Here is a 10,944-nt window from a genome sequence, read left to right as displayed (position 1 = left end):
CCTGCCTATCTTCAAGAAGCTCCTGAAGACCCAGCTCTTCCGAGAGCACCTCCTGTCCTAGCACTTTCAAACATTCCATTTTAAATATTCTAATAAGGTTTTTCCCAGGACAACCACAGATTCTTTCACGATTATCTCTGGACCTGCTGCGGTGGTCCGGCCTCTTCCCTGCCCTCATCATCACCACTCACTTATCCTCAACCGCCTCCATGTGTCTCCCCCTACTCTCCCCTTCTCCCCCTCTCCCCCAGTCCCTATCTCTATCGCTCTCTCTTTTTCCCCTTCTCTACTCTCTCTCTTTAACCCCAACTGGTCAAGGCAGACGGCCATCCTCCAGGAGTCTGGGTCTGCTCGAGGTTTCTGCCTGTTAAAGGGAAGTTTTTCCTCGCCACTGTCACCAGTCACAAGTGTTTGCTCCAGGAGGATTCTGTTGGGTTTCAGTAGAATTGACTTAGAGTCTGGTTTTGACCAACTCTATATATAAAATGTCAAGAGATAACTTTTTTGTGATCTGGCGCTATATAAATAAAATTTGATTGATTGAGTGATTTAATTGGTTTTCCCCTGTAAGTCGCTTTGGAAAAAAGCGTCTGCCAAATGCGTAAACATAAACATAAACATATATATATATATATATATATATATATATATATATATATATATATATATATATATATATATATATACATGATCATTTGTTAATTCAGGGTGAAGATAGTTGCAGCTCCAAAGGTCATGACAGGGAAAGTGCAGGGAAGTCCCAGGATGTGCCAGGATGCTGTACCCTACATAATCCTATTTTAGGACTGCACTAATGCTTTGCTAATAAATTAATTAATTAACACAATAATTGTTGATTGTGAAATGTTATTCTCTGTGAATATCTTGTCTAGGCTTGTGGTAGAGTATCTTGACATGCTAGCAGGTGGTTACTGAAATGCGTAATCATGTATGGGTTGTGGGCCGAAATTCTGGAAAAAGTCCAGGACCTTTTTTTAGTCCCAGTCTGTCCCTGGGGGATGGGGGGACCTTAACTGTACTAACAGAGATCAGTTAGGCTACTGCAGGGCGATACGTGCTTTCATGGCACAGTCTCCAAAACACCATAAAAGTCTCCAGTAGCACTAGAAAACGTTGCTAGATTTGTCACTAGTCGCTTTCAAAAAAAAGTCTCCAAGAGGATTTGAGAAGTAGCCAGCTTTAGCGACAAAGTCAACAACTTTGTAACGCTGCTTGATCATTTTTGGGATGTGATGTTTTCGCCTGTGGGTGGCGTTAGGGCGCAATTTTTTGCGGCTCTTGTCTTGTATTACAGGGGGTGTACTGCGCACCCCCCATTTATAACAAGACTGCTCATTAAACAACAACATTTTTAACTACAGTTGAATGCACATTATACACAGTACTCACTGGATGTGTCATGTATAGCTCATTCATTTAAATATTAATGTTTTTGTAAATTTCTTTTAGGTGATTCCTATCCTCTTGGATGGGTGGGAAGGCGCCCTAGCGCCCTCTATTGACTTACCACTGGTGGCTTGAAACGGACAATATTTGCATAGTGGAGTAGGGGTAAATAATAGCGTATAATAGAAACACTCAAATACAGTATGTGAGTAAAAATACTTTACTCCAATCCACCACTGGGGACTAAGTTACTACAAATCAAATTAAATGGACTTCTGTAAAACTGTCTTGTTTCTTTCTCGTGTTTCATATTGAAATTACTGGAATGTTTCTGAAATCACCCAGTTTTCCTGTCGCAGACTTTTTCCACAGCCCTCATTAGAATGCTGCAGACCTGTATCTGTGGTCCTGGTCCTGGTCCTGCAGACTGAACTCCAGTCCAGATTTTGTGGTGGATCTAACTGGCAAGGCGCAGCAATCTGCAGCATCCCCACACGTAGCCAGCCACACACGCTGTCCGAGGGCTGCTATGAAGTTACACCATTAGAGTAAACAAAAACATTTATAGATAGATTGTTTCAATGAGGAACACACTTTATATAGACAGAGCCATGTCCATACGAGTGTTTTATAAACACACGCATGCTGTAATGCCTTTATATAACTGATTATAACGCTGTAATTGCATTTGTGCATTGAGTGTTTTTACTGAATGAACAGTTTAAAGATGGAAAATATGTGACGTTCGGTGAATAGACTGTGGTACATGTTAAAGTAGAGAGGAAAACTAGAGCAACATGGTCCTTTTTTAAGAAAAACAAAAAGTGAACTTCCTGTTTCGGGGTGGTCCACAGACTGTGGAGAAAGGGAGGAGGGAGGAGGAGGAGGAGAAGGGGGTGCGCATTCCCGCATTGGCTTGTGTGTGTTCTACCAACTTCTGGGCGCTTTGCGGGACTCCGTAGACGAACATGGGGTTCAATTTTGTCACCGTTTGCATAAAATGACTCTGAAGAAAAACAGCTATGGAAAAGCACCTCTGAAACAGGATAAAGTCCCCGTTTTTCTGCGAAGAATCCAGTTATCTCCATCCGACTGCGTCTGCCAGAAAAAGTAGAGAAAGAGAAAAAAGGGGGGCTTTACTGGAAAACTCCGACTTTCGTAGTCCTTGGACCCGCTGAGCTCCTCCAAGGACTCTGGGAACCAAGTGACAAAGTTTGATGCTGAATACTGCCGCATTAACCTGAGGTAAGTCCTGTGGATCCTCTGAAATCACGGCCGATCGCTGGGAATGAACACGGTCTCAACGGGGACAGAGTTGAATTTCATTGTCAGGAATATTTGCGGTGGTTTATTTGTTCTTTTCTGAAGTAGACAAGTTGTGAAAGCTCTTTCACTGATGGTAGACTCATCTGGCTCCAGGTGATCGTGCGTGACCTTTACGCATTGGGATCATTAACTTTAATTAATGAGGCCACTTTACATTGCTGTGCAATCGGAATTTCCACAGTGTGGGCTCCTTCTACACACACTCTTGTTTTCATATGTTATTTCTAACAGTCATTGTGATTCGTCGTTTGTCGTGGATTAATGTACTTGGCTCTTCAACGCACAACAGCGTGACTCGTGTTTTTTGGTCCATTTGTGCTGTTGTGAAGAATCTGTAGACCCAAACTACAACTGATGGGATTGTGCTGCTCAGATAATATGTATTTTGTTGTATTTGTACTTCTTCCTCTTCGGGAAGGGCTTCTTTTAAGAGTCTGACTCTCCAGCAAAGTTTAATATCATCTGGCGCAGCCGAGGGTCGCTGGGCCACCCGGGAACAGCTGTTTCTTGTAACCTGAAATACTTGAGGTGCCAATATCATTTCCAAATGTGAGTTTCTGTCAGGACACCCACAAACAACATCATTACTCAAGTGTGTGTGTACCCATGAGGGAACACAAGGCTTCTGTAAATGTGCCATCAGGTTGATGGATAACTGCTTTGTTAACTCTGATTATTTCATTTGAAGTTGAATAAAGTTTCTTTCTTTGCCTGGACCAGAAGAACACAATGATTTATGAAGCTTTCCATAATCTCTCAGTAATCTGATGTAGATTATAGGAATCTAATCTAATTATTTCTTGAAAGAGGTGACTGCAGCTGCTAATGTGGGAAGATTAGGCTACATGATCTTCATGTAGCGATTCTGGACTGAAGAGCGTCAACACTGGACTCAATAGAGCAGCCAAACACTTATTTATTCCAGAGTGACAGTGGGAAGTGCTAAGCACACAGACTCACAACCTCCCTGAAAAGTATTTGCACAGGATCACACACTCACATGCACATTGAGAGAGGCAGCAATCAAGAGGAAATAGTCATACTGAGAAGGAAGACAAATTTCTTACAGCTTAGACATTTATTGTTTATCAGATATCAGGATTTTTGGTGTGCTCCTTTAACAGCGATGTATACGTCACAGGTTTTCCAATCATCTGTTACCAAGAGGTGTTCAGGGCCTTCTCAAGGTTGAGACAGGGGGGGTCTTGAGGGAGGAAAGTGCACTTGTCCATTGGCCATGTGTGAAAAGCTCCACAGGGGAGCTTCCTCACCCTCCCTGGTCTTTATCAAGTGTGTTAAGGCCAAAAGGCTCCTTAATGGGAATGTTCTTAAACAAATAGGCCATACAGGAAGGAACCATCCTCCAATAGCCATAGTCACAGTAGAGCTCTCATGTGCTTTATCAGAGCAGTGATAAGTCACTATCAGGCTGAATACAGTACATTGTAATCCATTACCTCTTTCTTGTTTGATGCCAGTGAACACACAGATAGATGGGAGTTTTTTGTTGTTTTTTTTTTTGCTGTAGTGCACCTTCAGTCCAAATGTAGATTCAAAACTGGTGTAAAGTAGGGGTTGACGGATTTTCAGTTGATCCAATATTCAGCTAATTTATTTTTTATTTTCTAATGTGTTGTTCTGATAGTCAGATGTCAAATATCAGAAATACATGACTCGCTCTGATGGGCACCTCGCTTTGCCCCTCCATTGCTCACTACACTTTACTTCATATTGAGGGCTATTTTGTAGAATTATTTAGTGGTTGAATTTACGCAAAAATGATGAAAAGCTCCCTACTTTTTTTTTTTATTTCCAGATAAGTTGAAATGTTTTCTTTTTTAATTAATGCTCATATGCAAGATGAAGTTTTGTGCTGCCATTTGTGTACTTCTAAATTTAGGTGCCATTATTTTGATTTTAATATTATTTGAAATACCTGCTCTGGGTCATCATTACTAATAACCACCATTGATCCTAAAAGAAAAAAACGCTTTGGTTGACCCCTGATGTAAATCTGAGGCAGTTTTAAGCAATTACAGCAAATTGTTCAGAGCTAAATCTGGATTATAAAATATCTGGCATGTTTAATTTCTGAGTTGGCACAATTAGCTGGTCACATGACCAGAGTATACCCAGAGAGGCAGCAACAAGTGGTGTGTTTTTGTCCAGATTCCATTTTGGTCTGCTCAGCAAGAAACATGTGTCACGTGATGCCTGCAATCCTTCTCTGACCCCCCCCCAAACACCACCACAACCACCTTCACCCCCCAACACACACATACACAGTCCTCCTTCTACACCTCTTCCCCAACACCCTCCTCCCGCCTTCCAAAGAGAGAGAGAGGGAGGTGAAGGAAAGGGAAAAGGGGGGGAGAAAGACCACCCTCACTGGGATCACAGCCCCTCACTCAGACCCTTTCACACCCTGTGAACCTGAAACAATCAGGGTTTAATAGCAGCTGTCTGTCTGTGCCGGCCCTGGCTAAAACCATGTAAGCTCTCGGTTCAGAGCCGATGAGCTTCGGCTGGAGAAAGAACAGAACAGAGCAGACGGCTGATGCTCCAAAAGGTACATATACGCAAAGTCTCTCCCACACACACACACAGACACACTTCTTTACTCTCCCTTCCTCTCTTTTCTCTGCTCATCTTCTACTTTACCTTCTTTTCCTTCAAGGCTCATGAAGAGACACTCTGCTCTCGCATCGCCAGTGTCAGGGTCTGGAATTTGAAGGTTATTTTGGTTCAGTGGGCTGAGGTTGTCTTGTTTTCAAACTGCTTCAGGCTTTTACAGTCTTTGTCTTTGGACTTTGGGTGTCCTCCTTTAAGACACATTCATGGACATGGCTATTCTTCACTGAGATCAGAGTACACAAATTTTGCTTGTGGTTGTTGTTTTGGTGCCAAATCTTTCCAATATGAGTAATCTAAACATCACAATCGGCAAAAGTTATCATTAAACTGCAACTATTGTCAAAAGCTGCAGTGAATGATCAGTTCACACTAATGTTTCCCTGTAAACAATCCTTCTTCTTTGCAATATAAGGCTCAATACATGTAATGATGCTGAAATGAGGCCTGGGGAGGGGTTGTTACTAAGTAGTGGGCTGACACCAGAGGGCAAAGGCATTAGACACTTAGAAAGCTTGAATTGCATTAGCCAAAGGGCAAACATAATAGAGAGGGGAAATGTTGCAGTCATGGGAAATACTCTGAAAATCATTGTTCATGGTCACTGGGAGAATTCCCACCCATTAGAAGCAACATCAGACAAATTGCAGCAGAGGAGATTAAAAAATGATCGACAGAGATCATTGGTTCAAAGCCTCAGAGGGATGATGGGGAACTTAAGGCACAGCGTTAGATGTGAACAAACTCACAGGTTTCTGTAGGAGATTATGTAACTTACTGCAATTTTCTGTCTTCACTTAAATGAACAGTGTTGAAAATGTATTGCCAGTTCTAACACTAACTGAATTACGAAGTATATTAGTTTGTTTTTATTCATCCTCTCACATGCCTCTCTACTCAGGACCTTGATTCAACCCCAAGCATGTAGAAGTTGGGAATTTATAAACTGTGCTCTGGTCCATTCAGTGCAGAGGTTCATCCTGTGCTCCACATATGTAGAGACGCTCGCTTTTTTCCAAGGTTCTGTTAGATTATTTCAAAGTAAAACTGGGCTGCAGTGTGTAATATGTATGGTCTATGATGTGTTACTAAAGCAGATGGTCTGAGCCACGTCAGAATAAAAATTGTGTGCGTGTGATAATTTTCCTTCAAATACGATAATTTTTAGTTGCTGGTACGATACGGGACTCTCTAAAAACCAGGTGTTTCAATCAGTGCACCTGTTTTCATACAGAAAACCTGGCACCTTTTTGCACAATTTTCTTTTATTTTTGAAAATAAATATTCTAATGGGAAAGTTACATTGCAATGTCTTGTGTGTTGTGTTTGGAAAAAATTAAATTGTAATCAGCCAAAAACGGTATTGGCCATCCAAGTGCCCTGCAAATCAGAAATTGGGATCGGTCGAACAAATTGTAATCGGTGCAAGTCTAGTTTTTATGTTTTATGTTACAAATGTAATGCTGCCTATAATTAACAAAATTAGCAGGTGGCAAAATGTTTGATTCTGGATGTAAAATGAAATTGTTCCCAAAGAATGTCTTGGATTAGCTTTCTCTCAAAAGAACAAAATGTAATTTGATTGCTAATTTAGCTCATAAACTCAGCAAGCATTGTCATGTGACAGGATTTTGTGAATAGTCAGTGGTGGATTCTTAAAAAATGGAAGGGGGGGGGTGCTATATATGCTACATAGGTGATATCCTTCTCCAAATGGTCATATTCCTGCTCAGCAGGACTGCTTACTTTGTTGACAGAATATACTATGCATTGCGGCTATATTTTACAACACAATATACACTTTAATCTTAACTAACCCTGAGCCTTTTTCTACTTGGCAGTAGGCCTACTAGTAGTTCATACAGGAAAATGTGTGTGTGCATGTAGAATACTTGACATTCTGTCAAGCAAAACACCGTAAAGATTCACAAGATGCTGACACATGTCCAGCAGCCAATAAATGCAGTCAAATTTATCTACACACACCAGTTCGATATAGGCCTATGTTTGACGTCATTGTGAGATTCACTCAATCACTGGCTGCGTTTTGTGGCAGATGTCATGCAGTTCTATAGTTCTGAGTGTACAATAATACATTACATACCTTCACATCCAAATGCTGCTTGAATAGACAGTTGTCTCTTAGACTTTAGTCTAATTCAGATTTAACTTCCTTTACCATAAAAAAACACTAGTTACAAATGGTGCATGACACCCCCCCCCCCCCCCCCCACAATACAAGAGGTGCAAAAGTTAGCATCCAAGCACCACCCACAGGAGTAAATGTCACATTCTGAAAAGGACCAAGATAGTCAGATAGCAAAGAGGTTGGTTTGATCCCTGGCCAGATCAGCATTTTTTTCTGTAGATTTTCAAACAGGGGGCATGGCACTGAGGGCGTCGGTAGGTAAATCTGACACTGATAGTCATGTGTAGGGCTGGATATCATGGCCAATTTCCATAATTGATTCGATTTCGATTCATAAGGTTCTGAATCCATTAATCACAATTCGATTAAATTCGATCCAATATCGATTCGATTCAGTATTAATTGATTGACTCAGATTAATTTAGTGATAACGAAGTACAATTTTGAGTTGTAACCTGATTATTTGACTACCACAGTCATGCAACACATCAATACTGGTATCAATATTGATATTAGAAAGGAAATAAATATGACATTTCAGCAGTAAGTAGCTGAATCTGCTCTTAAATAATGAATGGGACTCTGTGATTGTTGGTCGGAGCGGGGCTGGGGGGGGTGTGCGCGCTCCATGATTGTTGGTCGGGGAGCGGGAGGGAGGAGTAGCGTAGCGGTCAGACATTGTCGCTTTACTATTCCTCTAACTTCATACTCAGCCATAGCTGATAGTATGGATCCAAGTTATTATTCCAAGAACGACCGGCTTCCGCAACTCGCCTCGGAGAACCTCTGGGCGGCCAGTTCCTTCACACTGCAGGTTCGAGTTTGAGGCCAGGAGTACCTCCAGCAGAGGGGTTTTCCCCACCCTTCCTCTGCGTCTTGCCATCGCAAGCAAGACCGAGACGGTCCCGTTTTCCCCAGGGGTTCACAAGACAGAGAGGGCCACGCTTCTGCGTACTCCCGGTCCTGCTCTGAATCGATCTCATCCACTATTAATCAATTACACAAAATTAAGACGAAATCGATCTAAGATTGATCAAATCGATTTTTTTACCCAGCCCTAGTCATCTGCATATTAGGTTGTAAGCCCACATATAATGAAACAACTAAGGGCCGGATCTACTAAGATCCCAATTTGCGTGTACTAGTTTGCGTGCGCAATCTAGAATTTTGTGTGTGGGGTTGAACCACAGTTTGCGGGTGATTTACTTAGATTGCTTGCCCAAATGACAATGAGTTCAAAGTCTTGGAGACCGCCCTATTTAAATGAGGATTTTGCGTGTGCTACTGGTTGTCATCATGGAGACAATACGCCGGAAAAAGTTCTCTGGGATAGACCAACACTAATGGCAACAGTGCTGCTGGAATGATCCAGATGCAAGGAAATGTATGGAGTTTTGTCATAGAAGGTATTGCATGACTCCTCCTTGTGACTGGCCCCAGATCATCCCCTTGTTCATCTAGAAGTTCTAAAATGGCACTGCTGGACGGCGACGCCAGATTCATTTTAGAGGTGGAGGGCTGTAGGGGTTGTTGAATTAAATGACTGTCAGGCACATTTTATTTTATTTTTAATCACAATCATCAGATAAAGTGGAAAAGTAGTCTTTGCTTGGGGGAGGGCATACGTTTCAATAATTTTTTCTACCGTCATTCCAAAAATATTCACACAAGGGTGAAAAATGCATTCTCTGCATCCTGTTTCATCATTCCGATGTCTCCTTCTTGTGACAATAACCACAGCCAATTACCCATACAAACCATCTGCACCTCCCTTTGAGATGTGTTAAATATAGACACAGTTTCTATGAGCAAAATTGCTTTCGGGTTTGATAAATCACTTTGCGTGTGCTAAATTAATATATTTACATTTTCTCCTCCAAGCACAAGCACAATTGTGTGTAAACGCCCCATATTGCATATTCATCGTGGTAAACGTACTAACTGAATGCAGACGCATTATTTTGCACCTTTGAAAGATGCAACCCTTAGTGCGCACTGTTAGTAAATCAGTTTGTACATTTTTTTGCTTGTGCAATGAGTTTGCATACATTTTTATACATGCAAACCTTCAGTAGATCCAGCCCATTATGTCAGTTCAGTAAGACTTCACCTGTCTACCAGTTTGAACTGAAATGATTAGTAAATTAACTATTTGACAGAAAAAATTAAGAGCTGTTCATAGACTAAATGTATGAAGACATGTAAGGCACCAATAGCTTACTTCCTGTCTTCCTCTAAAAGTAAAAGTTGAATATTAAAAAGTTATTACCTTGGATTCTGACCAGATTTTTATTGTCCTCTGACCTTAAAATCAATACGCCACTGCGGAAGTGCAAAAGTCTGCAGTAACTTGAATGTCCACTGGGGGGCTGGCTCCAAATGGGAGTCATTTCCTGTGCTCCCCCTGTTAAAATGACCCACTTCACAGCAGCAATAAACATTTTTGCAGTTTGAAGCCTGGAGTTTGAACAGTTTTGGTCTCTTTAATTCATTTCCCTTCATGACAGCTGTATAGGATGAATTTTATGAAATTCGATTGTTTAAAGTGTGCTATGTGGGTGCTATGTGGGCTTAGTTTAACAGCTAGCATTAGCTCAGCTGCTGAGTCGGATGTTTGGAGTTCTTGTTCACTTGTTTGTTGGATAAAATCTGTTTGTCCTCCCTGACAGGCAGCTCTGCCATTGTTGTGTTTAAGGACTTATATTAACTAACTTAATTAAGACCATCATTGAATTCTGCAACGAAGTTTTCCTGGACCTTAACAATAACTGGCATGACTTATTTGGTGATGTTAGCTTAAATTTACATTGAATTGTATGGTCTGTCAGCTAGCCTACTACTTAGCTCAGGTAACTGTGATTAGGGTGTTCATACATGACTTTGATCGTCATCAAATCCAATTGTATGTGTTAACATTTCATAACTAACTGAAATTACTTGATAGTTTTTATCGTTACACTGTTAGTGGATGCGGTTTGTATTTTCAGTGAGTTTTGCATCCCATGTTTTCATAAAATCAACATGGTGACAGCCATGATGCGCATCTAGAAGCTTCAAAATTGCAGTTCACACACCAATAGATGACATCATGGAGAGTTTGCCATCTACTTATATACTGGCTATGGTTAAAACACTAAACCATTATCTTTTTTCAGATAAGAGGTTAATGCTTTAATGCTACATGTGAAAAGACAAGTCACATAGAGTGGCTGTAGCATTAAGAGTGAAGTCGGGTGCATCTTAAATTATCCAGTGCACTGTTTGTGTCTAAGTGTGTGCCTGAGGGGCTGTACATAATGTATTTACTGTATGTGTTTGATATAGATTTTAGCATGCTGCTGACTGTAAAAGGTGGAGTCGATCTTTCCTCCTCCTCCTCCTCCTCCACAGAGGGTGATTTTTAATATACTGTGTGTGTGTGTGTGTGTGCG

General features: G+C 41.1%; 1 protein-coding gene across 1 annotated transcript in view; it reads left to right on the top strand.

The window, feature by feature from the left end:
- The first annotated feature begins 2,306 nt into the window (after positions 1–2,306).
- The window catches only part of gli1 (GLI family zinc finger 1), a 71,253-nt gene continuing 62,615 nt past the window's right edge, over positions 2,307–10,944 (top strand). The window contains exon 1 of the mRNA XM_030135370.1: positions 2,307–2,652. The gene's annotated coding sequence lies outside the window, so the exon portion shown is untranslated. The remainder of the gene's footprint in view (positions 2,653–10,944) is intronic.

The sequence above is a fragment of the Sphaeramia orbicularis genome, chromosome 5 (assembly GCF_902148855.1).
Source record: "Sphaeramia orbicularis chromosome 5, fSphaOr1.1, whole genome shotgun sequence".
NCBI classification, from domain to species: Eukaryota; Metazoa; Chordata; class Actinopteri; order Kurtiformes; family Apogonidae; genus Sphaeramia; species Sphaeramia orbicularis.
Note: the sequence above shows the minus strand (reverse complement) of the source record. Positions and strands in the feature narration are given on the sequence as shown.